Below are 15,703 nucleotides of genomic sequence, written 5' to 3' on the forward strand. Positions count from 1 at the left end.
GTTAGGGTTCGGGCTAGGGTTAGGGTTAGGAGACGGGGACGGTTTAGGGTCCAGGTGAGGGTACGACAATGCTTTAGGGGGAGCATACGTGTGAGGCCGCGGATTAGCGTTAGCGTACAGGTTAGGATTAGGGGACGGGTGAGGGTCAGGCTTCGGGGAAGGGTTAGGGTTAGGGTTCGGGCTAGGGTTAGGGTTAGGAGACGGGGACGGTTTAGGGTCCAGGTGAGGGTACGACAATGCTTTAGGGGGAGCGTACGTGTGAGGGCACGGGTTAGCGTTAGCGTACGGGTTAGGATTAGGGGACGGGTGAGGGCCAGGCTTCGGGGAAGGGTTAGGGTTAGAGTTCAGGCTAGGGTTAGGGTTAGGGGATGGGGACGGTTTAGGGTCCAGGTGAGGGTACGACAACGCTTTAGGGGGAGCGTACGTGTGAGGGCGCGGGTTAGCGTTAGTGTACGGGTTACGATTAGGGGATGGGTGAGTGTCAGGCTTCCGGGAAGGGTTAGGGTTAGGGTTCGGGCTAGGGTTAGTGTTAGAGGACGGGGACAGTTTAGGGTCCAGGTGAGGGTACGACAACGCTTTAGGGGGAGCGTACGTGTGAGGGCGCGGGTTAGCGTTAGCGTACGGTTTAGGATTAGGGGACGGGTGAGTGTCGGGATTCGGGGAAGGTTTAGGGTTAGGGTTCGGGCTAGGGTTAGGGTTAGGGGACGGAGATGGTTTAGGGTCCAGGTGAGGGTACGACAACGCTTTAGGGGGAGCGTACATGTGAGGGCGCGGGTTAGCGTTAGCGTACGGGTTAGGATTAGGGGACGGGTGAGGGTCAGGCTTCGGGGAAGGGTTAGGGTTAGGGTTCGGTCTAGTGTTAGGGTTAGGGGACGGGGACGGTTTAGGGACCAGGTGAGGGTACGACAACGCTTAGGGGGAGCATACGTGTGAGGGCGCGGGTTAGCGTTAGCGTACGGGTTAGGATTAGGGGACGGGTGAGGGCCAGGCTTCAGGGATGGGTTAGGGTTAGGGTTCAGGCTAGGGTTAGGGTTAGGGGACGGGGACGGTTTAGGGTCCAGGTGAGGGTACGACAACGCTTTAGGGGGAGCGTACGTGTGAGGGCGCGGGTTAGCGTTAGCGTACGGGATAGGATTAGGGGACGGGTGAGGGTCAGGCTTCGGGGAAGGGTTAGGGTTAGGGTTGGGGCTAGGGTTAGGGTTAGGGGACGGGGACGGTTTAGGGTCCAGGTGAGGGTACGACAACGCTTTAGGGGGAGCGTACGTGTGAGGGCGCGGGTTAGCGTTAGCGTACGGGTTACGATTAGGGGACGGGTGAGGGCCAGGCTTCGGGGAAGGGTTAGGGTTATAGTTCAGGCTAGGTTTAGGGTTAGGGGACGGGGACGGTTTAGGGTACAGGTGAGGGTACGACAACGCTTTAGGGGGAGCGTACATTTGAGGGCGCGGGTTAGCGTTAGCGTATGGTTTAGGATTATGGGAAGGGTGAAGGTCAGGCTTCGGGGAAGGGTTAGGGTTAGGGTTCGGGCTAGGGTTAGGGTTAGGGGACGGGGACGGTTTAGGGTCCAGGTGAGGGTACGACAACGCTTTAGGGGGAGCGTACGTGTGAGGGCGCGGGTTAGCGTTAGCGTACGGGTTAGGATTAGGGGACTGGTGAGGGTCAGCCTTCGGGGAAGGGTTAGGTTTAGGGTTCGGGCTACGGTTAGGGTTAGTGGACGGGGACGGTTTAGGGTCCAGGTGAGGGGACGACAACGCTTTAGGTGGAGCGTACGTGTGAGGGCGCGGGTTAGCATTAGCGTACGGGTTAGGATTAGGGGAAGGGTGAGGGTCAGGCTTCGGGGAAGGGTTAGGGTGAGAGTTCGGGCTAGGGTTAGGGTTAGGGGACGGGGACGGTTTAGGGTCCAGGTGAGGATACGACAACGCTTTAGGGGGAGCGTACGTGTGAGGGCGCGGGTTAGCGTTAGCATACGGGTTAGGATTAGGGGACGGGTGAGGGTCAGGCTTCGGGGAAGTGTTAGGGTTAGGGTTCGGGCTAGGGTTAGGGGACGGGGATGTTTTAGGGTCCAGGTGAGGGTACGACAACGCTTTAGGGGGAGCGTACGTGTGAGGGCGCGGGTTAGCGTTAGCGTACGGGTTAGGATTAGGGGAAGGGTGAGCGTCAGGCTTCGGGGAAGGGTTAGGGTTACGGTTTGGGCTAGGGTTAGTGTTAGGTGATGGGGACGGTTTTGGGTCCAGGTGAGGGTACGACAACGCTTTAGGGGGAGCGTACGTGTGAGGGCGTGGGTTAGCGTTAGCGTTCGGGTTAGGATTAGGGGACGGGTGAGGGTCAGGCTTCGGGGAAGGGTTAGGGTTAGGGTTCGGGCTAGGGTTAGGGTTAGGGGACGGGGACGGTTTAGGGTCCAGGTGAGGGTACGACAACGCTTTAGGGGGAGCATACGTGTGACGGCGCGGTTTAGCGTTAGCGTACGGGTTAGGATTAGGGGACGGGTGAGGGCCAGGCTTCGGGGAAGGGTTAGGGTTAGGGTTCAGGCTAGGGTTAGGGTTAGGGGACGGGGACGGTTTAGGGTCCAGGTGAGGGTACGACAACCCTTTAGGGGGAGCGTACGTATGAGGGCGCAGGTTAGCGTTAGCGTACGGGTTAGGATTAGGGGACGGGTGAGGGTCAGGCTTCGGGGAAGGGTTAGGGTTAGGGTTCGGGCTAGGGTTAGGGTTAGGGGATGGGAACGGTTTAGGGTCCAGGTGAGGGTACGTCAACACTTTACGGGGAGCATACGTGTGAGGGCGCGGGTTAGCGTTAGCATACGGGTTAGGATTTGGGGACGGGTGAGGGCCAGGCTTCGCGGAAGGGTTAGGGTTAGGGTTCAGGCTAGGGTTAGGGTTAGGGGACGGGGACGGTTTAGGGTCCAGGTGAGGGTACGACAACGCTTTAGGGGAAACGTACGTGTGAGGGTGCGGGTTAGCGTTAGCGTACGGGTTAGGATTAGGGGACGGGTGAGGGTCAGGCTTCGGGGAAGTGTTAGGGTTAGGGTTCGGGCTAGGGTTAGTGTTAGGGGACGGGGACGGTTTAGGGTCCAGGTGAGGGTACGACAAAGCTTTAGGGGGAGCGTACATGTGAGGGCGCGGGTTAGCGTTAGCGTACGGGTTAGGATTAGGGGACGGGTGAGGGCCAGGCTGCGGGGAAGGGTTAGGGTTAGGGTTCAGGCTAGGTTTAGGTTTAGGGGACGGTGACGGTTTAGGGTCCAGGTGAGGGTACGACAACGCTTTAGGGGGAGCGTACGTCTGAGGGCGCGGGTTAGCGTTAGCGTACGGGTTAGGATTAGGGGACAGGTGAGGGTCAGGCTTCGGGGAAGGGTTAGGGTTAAGGTTCGGGCTAGCGTTAGGGTTAGGGGACGGAGATGGTTTAGGGTCCAGGTGAGGGTTCGACAACGCTTTAGGGGGAGCGTACATGTGAGGGCGCGGGTTAGCGTTAGCGTACGGGTTAGGATTAGGGGACGGGTGACGGTCAGGCTTCGGGGAAGGGTTAGGGTTAGGGTTCGGGCTAGGGTTAGGGTTAGGGGACGGGGACGGTTTAGGGTCCAGGTGAGGGTACGACAACGCTTTAGGGGGAGCATAAGTGTGAGGGCGCGGGTTAGCGTTAGCGTACGAGTTAGGATGAGGGGACGGGTGAGGGCCAGGCTTAGGGGAAGGGTTAGGGTTAGGGTTCAGGCTAGGGTTAGGTTTAGGGGACGGGGACGGTTTAGGGTCCAGGTAAGGGTACGACAACGCTTTAGGGGGAGCGTACGTGTGAGGGCGCGGGTTAGCGTTAGCGTACGGTTTAGGATTAGGGGACGGGTGAGTGTCAGAATTCGGGGAAGGGTTAGCGTTAGGGTTCGGGCTAGGGTTAGGGTTAGGGGACGGGGACGGTTTAGGGTCCAGGTGAGGGTACGACAACGCTTTAGGGGGAGCGTACGTGTGAGGGCGCGGGTTAGCGTTAGTGTACGGGTTAGGATTAGGGGACGGGTGAGGGTCAGGCTTCGGGGAAGGGTTAGGGTTAGGGTTCGGGCTAGGATTAGGGTTAGGGGACGGGGACGGTTTAGGGTCCAGGTGAGGGTACGACAACGCTTTAGGGGAAGCATACTTGTGAGGGCGCGGGTTAGCGTTAGCGTACGGGTTAGGATTAGGGGACGGGTGAGGTTCAGGCTTCGGGGAAGGGTTAGGGTTAGGGTTCGGGCTAGGGTTAGGGTTAGGGGACGGGGACGGTTTAGGTTCCAGGTGAGGGTACGACAACGCTTTAGGGGGAGCGTACGTGTGAGGGTGCGGGTTAGCGTTAGCGTACGGGTTAGGATTAGGTGACGGGTGAGGGTCAGGCTTCGGGGAAGGGTTAGGGTTAGGGTTCGGGCTAGGGTTAGGGTTAGGGGACGGGGACGGTTTAGGGTCCAGGTGAGGGTACGACAACGCTTTAGGGGGAGCGTACGTGTGAGGGCGCGGGTTAGCGTTAGAGTACGGGTTAGGATTAGGGGAAGGGTGAGGGTCAGGCTTCGGGGAAGTGTTAGGGTTAGGGTTCGGGCTAGGGTTAGGGTTAGGTGACGGGGACGGTTTAGGGTCCAGGTGAGGGTACGACAACGCTTTAGGGGGAGCGTACGTGTGAGGGCGCGGGTTAGCGTTAGTGTTCTGGTTAGGATTAGGGGACGGGTGAGTGTCAGGCTTCAGGGAAGGGTTAGGGTTAGGGTTCGGGCTAGGGTTAGGGTTAGGGGACGGGGACGGTTTAGGGTCCAGATGAGGGTACGACAACACTTTAGGGGGAGCGTACGTGTGAGGGCGCGGGTTAGCGTTAGCGTACGGGTTAGGATTAGAGGACGGGTGAGGGTCAGGCTTCGGGGAAGCGTTAGGGTTAGGGTTCGGGCTAGAGTTAGGGTTAGGGGACGGGGACGGTTTAGGGTCCAGGTGAGGGTACGACAACGCTTTAGGGGGCGCGTACGTGTGAGGGCGCGGGTTAGCGTTAGCGTACGGGTTAGGATTAGGGGACGGGTGAGGGTCAGGCTTCGGGGAAGGGTTAGGGTTAGGGTTCGGGCTAGGGTTAGGGTTAGGGGATGGGGACGGTTTAGGGTCCAGGTGAGGGTACGACAACGCTTTAGGGGGAGCGTACGTATGAGGGCGCGGGTTAGCGTTAGCGTACGGGTTAGGATTAGGGGACGGGTGAGAGTCAGGCTTCGGGGAAGGGTTAGGGTTAGGGTTCGGGCTAGGGTTAGGGTTAGGGGACGGGGATGGTTTAGGGTCCAGGTGAGGGTACGACAACGCTTTTGGGGGAGCGTACATGTGAGGGCGCAGGTTAGCGTTAGCGTACCAGTTAGTATTAGGGGACGGGTGAGGGTCAGGCTTCGGGGAAGGGTTAGGGTTAGGGTTCGGGCTAGGGTTAGGGTTAGGGGACAGGGACGGTTTAGGGTCCAGGTGAGGGTACGACAACGCTTTAGGTGGAGCGTACGTGTGAGGGCGCGGGTTAGCGTTAGCGTACGGGTTAGGATTAGGGGAAGGGTGAGGGTCAGGCATCGGGGAAGGGTTAGGGTTAGGGTTCGGGCTAGGGTTAGGGTTAGGGGACTGGGACGGTTTAGGGTCCAGGTGAGGGTACGACAACGCTATAGGAGGCGCGTACGTGTGAGGGCGTGGGTTAGCGTTTGCGTACGGGTTAGGATTACGGGACGGGTGAGGGTCAGGCTTCGGGGAAGGTTTAGGGTTAGGGTTCGGGCTAGGGTTAGGGTTAGGGGACGGGGACTGTTTAGGATCCAAGTGAGGGTACGACAACGCTTTACTTGGAGCGTACGTGTGAGGGCGCGGGTTAGCGTTAGCGTACGGGGTAGGATTAGGGGACGGGTGAGGGTCAGGCTTCGGGGAAGGGTTAGGGTTAGGGTTGGGTCTAGGGTTAGGGTTAGGGGACGGGGACGGTTTAGGGTCCAGGTGAGGGTACGACAACGCTTTAGGGGAGCGTACGTGTGAGGGCGTGTGTTAGCGTTAGCGTACGGGTTAGGATTAGGGGACGGGTGAGGGTCAGGCTTCGGGGAAGGGTTAGGGTTTGGGTTCGGCCTAGTGTTAGGGTTAGGGGACGGGGACGGTTTAGGGTCCAGGTGAGGGTACGATAACGCTTTAGGGAGAGCGTACGTGTGAGGGCGCGGGTTAGCGTTAGCGTACGGGTTAGGATTAGGGGAAGGGTGAGGGTCAGTCTTCGGGGAAGTGTTAGGGTTAGGGTTCGGGCTAGGGTTAGGGTTAGGTGACGGGGACGGTTTAGGGTCCAGGTGAGGGTACGACAACGCTTTAGGGGGAGCGTACGTGTGAGGGCGCGGGTTAGCGTTAGCGTTCGGGTTAGGATTAGGGGACGGGTGAGGGTCAGGCTTCAGGGAAGGGTTAGGGTTAGGGTTCGGGCTAGGCTTAAAGTTAGGGGACGGGGACGGTTTAGGGTCCAGATGAGGGTACGACAACGCTTTAGGGGGAGCGTACGTGTGAGGGCGCGGGTTAGCGTTAGCGTACGGGTTAGGATTAGGGGACGGGTGAGGGTCAGGCTTCGGGGAAGTGTTAGGGTTAGGGTTCGGGCTAGGGTTAGGGTTAGGGGACGGGGACGGTTTAGGGTCCAGGTGAGGCTACGACAACGCTTTAGGGGGCGCGTACGTGTGAGGGCGCGGGTTAGCGTTAGCGTAAGGTTTAGGATTAGGGGACGGGTGAGGGTCAGGCTTCGGGGAAGGGTTAGGGTTAGGGTTCGGGCTAGGGTTAGGGTTAGGGGACGGGGACGGTTTAGGGTCCAGGTGAGGGTACGACAACGCTTTAGGGGTCACGTACGTGTGAGGGCGCGGGTTAGCGTTAGTGTACGGGTTAGGATTAGGGGACGGGTGAGGGTCAGGCTTCGGGGAAGGGTTAGGGTTAGGGTTCGGGCTAGGATTAGGGTTAGGGGACGGGGACGGTTTAGGGTCCAGGTGAGGGTACGACAACGCTTAAGGGGGAGCGTACGTGTGAGGGCGCGGGTTAGCGTTGGCGTACGGGTTAGGATTAGGGGACGGGTGAGGGTGAGGCTTCGGGGAAGGGTTAGGGTTAGGGTTCGGGCTAGGGTTAGGGTTAGGGGACGGGGACGGTTTAGGGTCCAGGTGAGGGTACGACAACGCTTTAGGGGGCGCGTACGTGTGAGGGCGCGGGTTAGCGTTAGCGTACGGGTTAGGATTAAGGGACGGGTGAGGGTCAGGCTTCGGGGAAGGGTTAGGGTTAGGGTTCGGGCTAGGGTTAGGGTTAGTGGACGGGGACGGTTTAGGGTCTAGGTGAGGGTACGACAACGCTTTAATTGAAGTGTACGTGTGAGGGCGCGGGTTAGAGTTAGCGTACGGGTTAGGATTAGGGGACGGGTGAGGGTCAGGTTTCGGGGAAGGGTTAGGGTTAGGGTTCAGGCTAGGGTTAGGGTTAGGGGACGGGGACGGTTTAGGGTCCAAGTGAGGGTACGACAACGCTTTAGGGGGAGCGTACGTGTGAGGACGTGGGTTAGCGTTAGCGTACGGGTTAGGATTAGGGGACGGGTGAGGGTCAGGTTTCGGGGAAGGGTTAGGGTTAGGGTTCAGGCTAGGGTTAGGGTTAGGGGACGGGGATGGTATAGGGTCCAGTTGAGGGTTCAACAACGCTTTAGGGGGAGCATACGTGTGAGGGCGCGGGTTAGCGTTAGCGTATCGGTTAGGATTAGGGGACGGGTGAGGGTCAAGCTTCGGGGAAGGGTTAAGTTTAGGGTTCGGGCTAGGGTTAGGGTTAGGGGACGGGTACGGTTTAGGGTCCAGGTGAGCGTACGACAACGCTTTAGGGGGAGCATACGTGTGAGGGCGCGGGTTAGTGTTAGCGTACGGGTTAGGATTAGGGGACGGGTGAGGGTCAGGCTTCGGGGAAGGGTTAGGTTTAGGGTTCGGGCTAGGGTTAGGGTTAGGGGACGGGGACGGTTTAGGGTCCAGGTGAGGGTACGACAACGCTTTAGGGGGAGCGTACGTGTGAGGGCGCGGGTTAGCGTTAGCGTACAGGTTAGGATTAGGAGAAGGGTGAGTGTCAGGCTTCGGGGAAGGGTTAGGGTTAGGGTTCGGGCTATGGTTAGGGTTAGGTGACGGGGACGGTTTAGGGTCCAGGTGAGGGTATGACAACGCTTTAGGGGGAGCGTACGTGTGAGGGCGCGGGTTAGCGTTAGCGTTCGGGTTAGGATTAGGGGACGGGTGAGTGTCAGGCTTCAGGGAAGGGTTAGGGTTAGGGTTCGGGCTAGGGTTAGGGTTAGGGGACGGGGACGGTTTAGGGTCCAGGTGAGGGTACGACAACGCTTTAGGGGGCGCGTACGTGTGAGGGCATTGGTTAGCGTTAGCGTACGGGTTAGGATTAGGGGACGGGTTAGGGTCAGGCTTCGGGGAAGGGTTAGGGTTAGGGTTCGGGCTAGGGTTAGGGTTAGGGGACGGGGACGGTTTAGGGTACTAGGTGAGGGTACGACAACGCTTTAGGTGGAGCGTACATGTGAGGGCGTGGGTTAGCGTTAGCGTACGGGTTAGGATTAGGGGAAGGGTGAGGGTCAGGCTTCGGGGAAGGGTTAGGGTTAGGGTTCGGGCTAGGGTTAGGGTTAGGGGACGGGGACGGTTTAGGGTCCAGGTGAGGGTACGACAACGCTTTAGGGGGCGCGTACGTGTGAGGGCATGGGTTAGCGTTAGCGTACGGGTTAGGATTAGGGGACGGGTTAGGGTCAGGCTTCGGGGAAGGGTTAGGGTTAGGGTTCGGGCTAGGGTTAGGGTTAGGGGACGGGGACGGTTTAGGGTCTAGGTGAGGGTACGACAACGCTTTAGGTGGAGCGTACATGTGAGGGCGTGGGTTAGCGTTAGCGTACGGGTTAGGATTAGGGGAAGGGTGAGGGTCAGGCTTCGGGGAAGGGTTAGGGTTAGGGTTCGGGCTAGGGTTAGGGTTAGGGGACGGGGACGGTTTAGGGTCCAGGTGAGGGTACGACAACGCTTTAGGGGGAGCGTACGTGTGACGGTGTGGGTTAGCGTTAGCGTACGGGTTAGGATTAGGGGACGGGTGAGGGTAAGGCTTCGGGGAAGGGTTAGGGTTAGGGTTCGGGCTAAGGTTAGGGTTAGGGCACGGGAACGGTTTAGGGTCCAGGTGAGGGTACGACAACGCTTTAGGGGGAGCGTACGTGTGAGGGCGCGGGTTAGCGTTAGCGTACCGGTTAGGATTAGGGGAAGGGTGAGGGTCAGGCTTCGGGGAAGGGTTAGGGTTAGAGTTCGGGCTAGGGTTAGGGTTAGGGGACGGGGACGGTTTAGGGTCCAGGTGAGGGTATGACAACGCTTTAGGGGGAGCGTACGTGTCAGGGCACGGGATAGCGTTAGCGTACGGTTTAGGATTAGGGGACGGGTGAGGGTCAGGCTTCGGGGAAGGGTTGGGTTAGGATTCGGGCTAGGGTTAGGGTTAGGGGACGGGGACGGTTTAGGGTCCAGGTGAGGGTATGACAATGCTTTAGGGGGCGCGTACGTGTGAGGGCGCGGGTTAGCGTTAGCGTTCGGGTTAGGATTAGGGGACGGTGAGGGTCAGGCTTCAGGGAAGGGTTAGGGTTAGGGTTCGGGCTAGGCTTAGGGTTAGGGGACGGGGACGGTTTAGGGTCCAGATGTGGGTACGACAACGCTTTAGGGGGAGCGTACGTGTGAGGGCGCGGGTTAGCGTTAGCGTACGGGTTAGGATTAGGGGACGGGTGAGGGTGAGGCTTCGGGGAAGGGTTAGGGTTAGGGTTCGGGCTAGGGTTAGGGTTAGGGGACGGGGACGGTTTAGGGTCCAGGTGAGGGTACGACAACGCTTTAGGGGGAGCGTACGTGTGTGGGTGTGGGTTAGCGTTAGCGTACGGGTTACGATTAGGGGACGGGTGAGGGTCAGGCTTCGGGGAAGGGTTAGGTTTAGGGTTCGGGCTAGGGTTAGGGTTAGGGGACGGGGACGGTTTAGGGTCCAGGTGAGGGTACGACAACGCTTTAGTGGTTGCGTACGTGTGAGGGCGCGTGTTAGCGTTAGCGTACCGGTTAGGATTAGGGGAAGGGTGAGGGTCAGGCTTCGGGTAAGGGTTAGGGTTAGGGTTCGGGCTAGGGTTAGGGTTAGGGGATGGGGACAGTTTAGGGTCCAGGTGAGGGTACGACAATGCTTTAGGGGGAGCGTACGTGTGAGGGCGCGGGTTAGCGTTAGCGTACGGGTTAGGATTAGGGGACGGGTGAGGGTCAGGCTTCGGGGAAGTGTTAGGGTTAGGGTTCGGGCTAGGGTTAGGGTTAGGGGACTGGGACGGTTTAGGGTCCAGGTGAGGGTACGACAACACTTTAGGGGGCGCGTACGTGTGAGGGCGCGGGTTAGCGTTAGCGTACGGTTTAGGATTAGGGGACGGGTGAGGGTCAGGCTTCGGGGAAGGGTTAGGGTTAGGGTTCGGGCTAGGGTTAGGGTTAGGGGACGGGGACGGTTTAGGGTCCAGGTGAGGGTACAACAACGCTTTAGGGGTCACGTACGTGTGAGGGCGCGGGTAAGCGTTAGTGTACGGGTTAGGATTAGGGGACGGGTGAGGGTCAGGCTTCGGGGAAGGGTTACGGTTAGGGTTCGGGCTAGGGTTAGGGTTAGGGGACGGGGACGGTTTAGGGTCCAGGTGAGGGTACGACAACGCTTTAGGGGAAGCATACGTGTGAGGGCGCGGGTTAGCGTTAGCGTACGGGTTAGGATTAGGGGACGGGTGAGGGTCAGGCTTCGGGGAAGGGTTAGGGTTAGGGTTCGCGCTAGGGTTAGGGTTAGGGGACAGGGACGGTTTAGGTTCCAGGTGAGGGTACGACAATGCTTTAGGGAGAGCGTACGTGTGAGGGTGCGGGTTAGCGTTAGCGTACGGGTTAGGATTAGGTGACGGGTGAGGGTCAGGCTTCGGGGAAGGTTTAGGGTTAGGGTTCCGGCTAGGGTTAGGGTTAGGGGACGGGGACGGTTTAGGGTCCAGGTGAGGGTACGACACGCTTTAGGGGGAGCGTACGTGTGAGGGCGCGGGTTAGCGTTAGCGTACGGGTTAGGATTAGGGGAAGGGTGAGGGTCAGGCTTCGGGGAAGTGTTAGGGTTAGGGTTCGGACTAGGGTTAGGGTTAGGTGACGGGGACAGTTTAGGGTCCAGGTGAGGGTACGACAACGCTTTAGGGGGAGCGTACGTGTGAGGGCGCTGGTTAGCGTTAGTGTTCTGGTTAGGATTAGGGGACGGGTGAGTGTCAGGCTTCAGGGAAGGGTTAGGGTTCGGGCTAGGGTTAGGGTTAGGGGACGGGGACGGTTTAGGGTCCAGATGAGGGTACAACAACACTTTAGGGGGAGCGTACGTGTGAGGGCACGGGTTAGCGTTAGCGTACGGGTTAGGATTAGGGGACGGGTGAGGTTCAGGCTTCGGGGAAGCGTTACGGTTAGGGTTCGGGCTAGGGTTAGGGTTAGGCGACGGGGACGGTTTAGGGTCCAGGTGAGGGTACGACAACGCTTTAGGGGGAGCGTACGTGTGAGGGCGCGGGTTAGCGTTAGCGTACGGGTTAGGATTAGGGGACGGGTGAGGGTGAGGCTTCGGGGAAGGTTTAGGGTTAGGGTTCGGGCTAGGGTTAGGGTTAGGGGACGGGGACGGTTTAGGGTCCAGGTGAGGGTACGACAACGCTTTAGGGAGCACGTACGTGTGAGGGCATGGGTTAGCGTTAGCATACGGGTTAGGATTAGGGGACGGGTGAGGGTCAGGCTTCAGGGAAGGGTTAGGGTTAGGGTTCGGGCTAGGGTTAGGGTTAGGGGACGGGGACGGTTTAGGGTCCAGTTGAGGGTACGACAACGCTTTAGGGGGAGCGTACATGTGAGGACGCGGGTTAGCGTTAGCGTACCGGTTAGGATTAGGGGAAGGGTGAGGGTCAGGCTTTGGGGAAGGGTTAGGGTTAGGGTTCGGGCTAGGGTTAGGGGACGGGGACGTTTTAGGGTCCAGGTGAGGGTACGACAACGCTTTAGGGGGAGCGTACGTGTGAGGGCGCGGTTTAGCGTTAGCGTACGGGTTAGGATTAGGGGACGGGTGAGGGTCAGGCTTCGGGGAAGGGTTAGGCTTAGGGTTCGGGCTAGGGTTAGGGTTAGGGGACTGGGACGGTTTAGGGTCCAGGTGAGGGTACGACAACACTTTAGGGGGCGCGTACGTGTGAGGGCGCGGGTTAGCGTTAGCGTACGGTTTAGGATTAGGGGACGGGTGAGGGTCAGGCTTCGGGGAAGGGTTAGGGATAGGGTTCGGGCTAGGGTTAGGGTTAGGGGACGGGGACGGTTTAGGGTCCAGGTGAGGGTACGACAACGCTTTAGGGGGCGCGTACGTGTGAGGGCGCGGGTTAGCGTTAGCGTACGGGTTAGGATTAGGGGACGGGTGAGGGTCAGGCTTCGGGGAAGGGTTAGGGTTAGAGTTCGGGCTAGGGTTAGGGTTAGGAGACGGGGACGGTTTAGGGTCCAGGTGAGGGTACGAAAACGCTTTAGGGGGAGCGTACGTGTGAGGGCGAGGGTTAGTGTTAGCGTACGGGTTAGGATTAGGGGACGGGTGAGGGTCAGGCTTCGGGGAAGGGTTAGGGTTAGGGTTCGGGCTAGGGTTAGGGTTAGGGGACGGGGACGGTTTAGGGTCCAGGTGAGGGTACGACAACGCTTTAGGGGGCGCGTACGTGTGAGGGCATGGGTTAGCGTTAGCGTACGGGTTAGGATTAGGGGACGGGTTAGGGTCAGGCTTCGGGGAAGGGTTAGGGTTAGGGTTGGGGCTAGGGTTAGGATTAGGGGACGGGGACAGTTTAGGGTCAAGGTGAGGGTACGACATGGCTTTAGGGTGAGCGTACGTGTGAGGGCGCGGGTTAGCGTTAGCGTACGGGTTAGGATTAGGGGACGGGTGAGGGTCAGGCTTCGGGGAAGAGTTAGGGTTAGTGTTCGGGCTAGGGTTAGGGTTAGGGGACGGGGACGGTTTAGGGTCCAGGTGAGGGTACGACAACGCTTTAGGTGGAGCGTACGTGTGAGGGCGCGGGTTAGCGTTAGCGTACGGGTTAGGATTAGGGGAAGGGTGAGGGTCAGGCTTCGGGGAAGGGTTAGGGTTAGGGTTCGGGCTAGGGTTAGGGTTAGGGGACAGGGACGGTTTAGGGTCCAGGTGAGGGTACGACAACGCTTTAGGGGGAGCGTACGTGTGACGGTGCGGGTTAGCGTTAGCCTACGGGTTAGGATTAGGGGACGGGTGAGGGTCAGGCTTCGGGGAAGGGTTAGGGTTAGGGTTCGGGCTAGGGTTAGGGTTAGGGGACGGGGACGGTTTAGGGTCCAGGTGAGGGTATGACAACGCTTTAGGGGGCGCGTACGTGTGAGGGCGCGGGTTAGCGTTAGCGTACGGTTTAGGATTAGGGGACGGGTGAGGGTCAGGCTTCGGGGAAGGGTTAGGGTTATGGTTCGTGCTAGGGTTAGGGTTAGGGGACGGGGACGGTTTAGGGTCCAGGTGAGGGTACGACAACGCTTTACTTGGAGCGTACGTGTGAGGGCGCGGGTTAGCGTTAGCGTACGGGTTAGGATTAGGGGACGGGTGAGGGTCAGGCTTCGGGGAAGGGTTAGGGTTAGGGTTCGGGCTAGGGTTAGGGTTAGGGGACGGGGACGGTTTAGGGTCCAGGTGAAGGTACGACAACGCTTTAGGTGGAGCGTACGTGTGAGGGCGCGGGTTAACGTTAGCGTACGGGTTAGGATTAGGGGAAGGGTGAGGGTCAGGCTTCGGGGAAGGGTTAGGGTTAGGGTTCGGGCTAGGGTTAGGGTTAGGGGACGGGGACGGTTTAGAGTCCAGGTGAGGGTACGACAACGCTTTAGAGGGAGCGTACGTGTGAGGGCGCGGGTTAGCGTTAGCGTACGGGTTAGGATTAGGGGACGGGTGAGTGTCGGGCCTCGGGGAAGAGTTAGTGTTAGGGTTCGGGCTACGGTTAGGGTTAGGGGACGGGACGGTTTAGGGTCCAGGTGAGGGTACGACAACGCTTTAGGGGGATCGTACGTGTTAGGGCGCGGGTTAGCGTTAGCGTACCGGTTAGGATTAGGGGAAGGGTGAGGGTCAGGCTTCGGGGAAGGGTTAGTGTTAGGATTCGGGCTAGGGTTAGGGTTAGGGCACGGGGATGATTTAGGGTCCAGGTGAGGGTACGACAACGCTTTAGGGGGAGCGTACGTGTGAGGGCGCGGGTTAGTGTTAGCGTACGAGTTAGGATTAGGGGACGGGTGAGTGTCAGGCTTCGGGGAAGGGTTAGTGTTAGGGTTCGGGCTAGGGTTAGGGTTAGGGGACGGGACGGTTTAGGGTCCAGGTGAGGGTACGACAACGATTTAGGGGGAGCGTACGTGTGAGGGCGCGGGTTAGCGTTAGCGTACGGGTTAGGATTACGGGACGGGTGAGAGTCAGGCTTCGGGGAAGTGTTAGGGTTAGGGTTCGGGCTAGGGTTAGGGTTAGGGGACTGGGACGGTTTAGGGTCCAAGTGAGGGTACGACAACGCTTTACTTGGAGCGTACGTGTGAGGGCGTGGGTTAGCGTTAGCGTACGGGTTAGGATTAGGGGACGTGTGAGGGTCAGGCTTCCGGGAAGGGTTAGGGTTAGGGTTCGGTCTAGGGTTAGGGTTAGGGGACTGGGACGGTGTAGGGTCCAGGTGAGGGTACGACAACGCTTTAGGAGGAGCGTACGTGTGAGGGCGTGGTTTAGCGTTAGCGTACGGGTTAGGATTAGGGGACGGGTGAGGGTCAGGTTTCGGGAAAGGTTTAGGGTTAGGGTTCAGGCTAGGGTTAGGGTTAGGGGACGGGGACGGTTTAGGGTCCAGGTGAGGGTTCAACAACACTTTAGGGGGAGCGTACGTGTGAGGGCACGGGTTAGCGTTAGCGTACGGTATAGGATTAGGGGACGGGTGAGGGTCAGGCTTCGGGGAAGGGTTAGGTTTAGGGTTCTCGCTAGGGTTAGGGTTAGGGGACGGGGACGGTTTAGGGTCCAGGTGAGGGTACGACAACGCTTTAGGTGGAGCGTACGTGTGAGGGCGTGGGTTAGCGTTAGCGTACGGGTTAGGATTAGGGGAAGGGTGAGGGTCAGGCTTCGGGGAAGGGTTAGGGTTAGAGTTCAGGCTCGGGTTAGGGTTAGTGGACGGGGACGGTTTAGGGTCCAGGTGAGGATACAACAACGCTTTAGGGGGAGCGTACGTGTGAGGGCGCGGGTTAGCGTTAGCGTACAGGTTAGGATTAGGGGACGGGTGAGGGTCAGGCTTCGGGGAAGGGTTAGGGTTAGGGTTCGGGCTAGGGTTAGGGTTAAGTGACGGGGACGGTTTACGTCCAGGTGAGGGTAGGACAACGCTTTAGGGGGAGCGTACGTGTGAGGGCGCATGTTATCGTTAGCGTACGCGTTAGGATTAGGGGACGGGTGAGGGTCAGGCTTCGGGGAAGGGTTAGGGTTAGGGTTCGGGTTAGGGTTAGGGTTAGAGGACGGGGACGGTTTAGGGTCCAGGTGAGGGTACGACAACGCTTTAGGGGGAGCGTACGTGTGAGGGCGCGGGTTAGCGTTAGCGTACGGGTTAGGATTAGGGGAAGGGTGAGGGTCAGGCTTCAGGGAAGGGTTAGGGTTTGGGCTAGGGTTAGTGTTAGGTGATGGGGACGGTTTTGGGTCCAGGTGAGGGTACGACAACGCTTTAGGGGGCGCGTACGTGTGAGGGCGCGGGTTAGCGT

The sequence above is a fragment of the Grampus griseus genome (assembly GCF_964374135.1).
Source record: "Grampus griseus genome assembly, chromosome: 16".
In the NCBI taxonomy this organism is placed as follows: domain Eukaryota; kingdom Metazoa; phylum Chordata; class Mammalia; order Artiodactyla; family Delphinidae; genus Grampus; species Grampus griseus.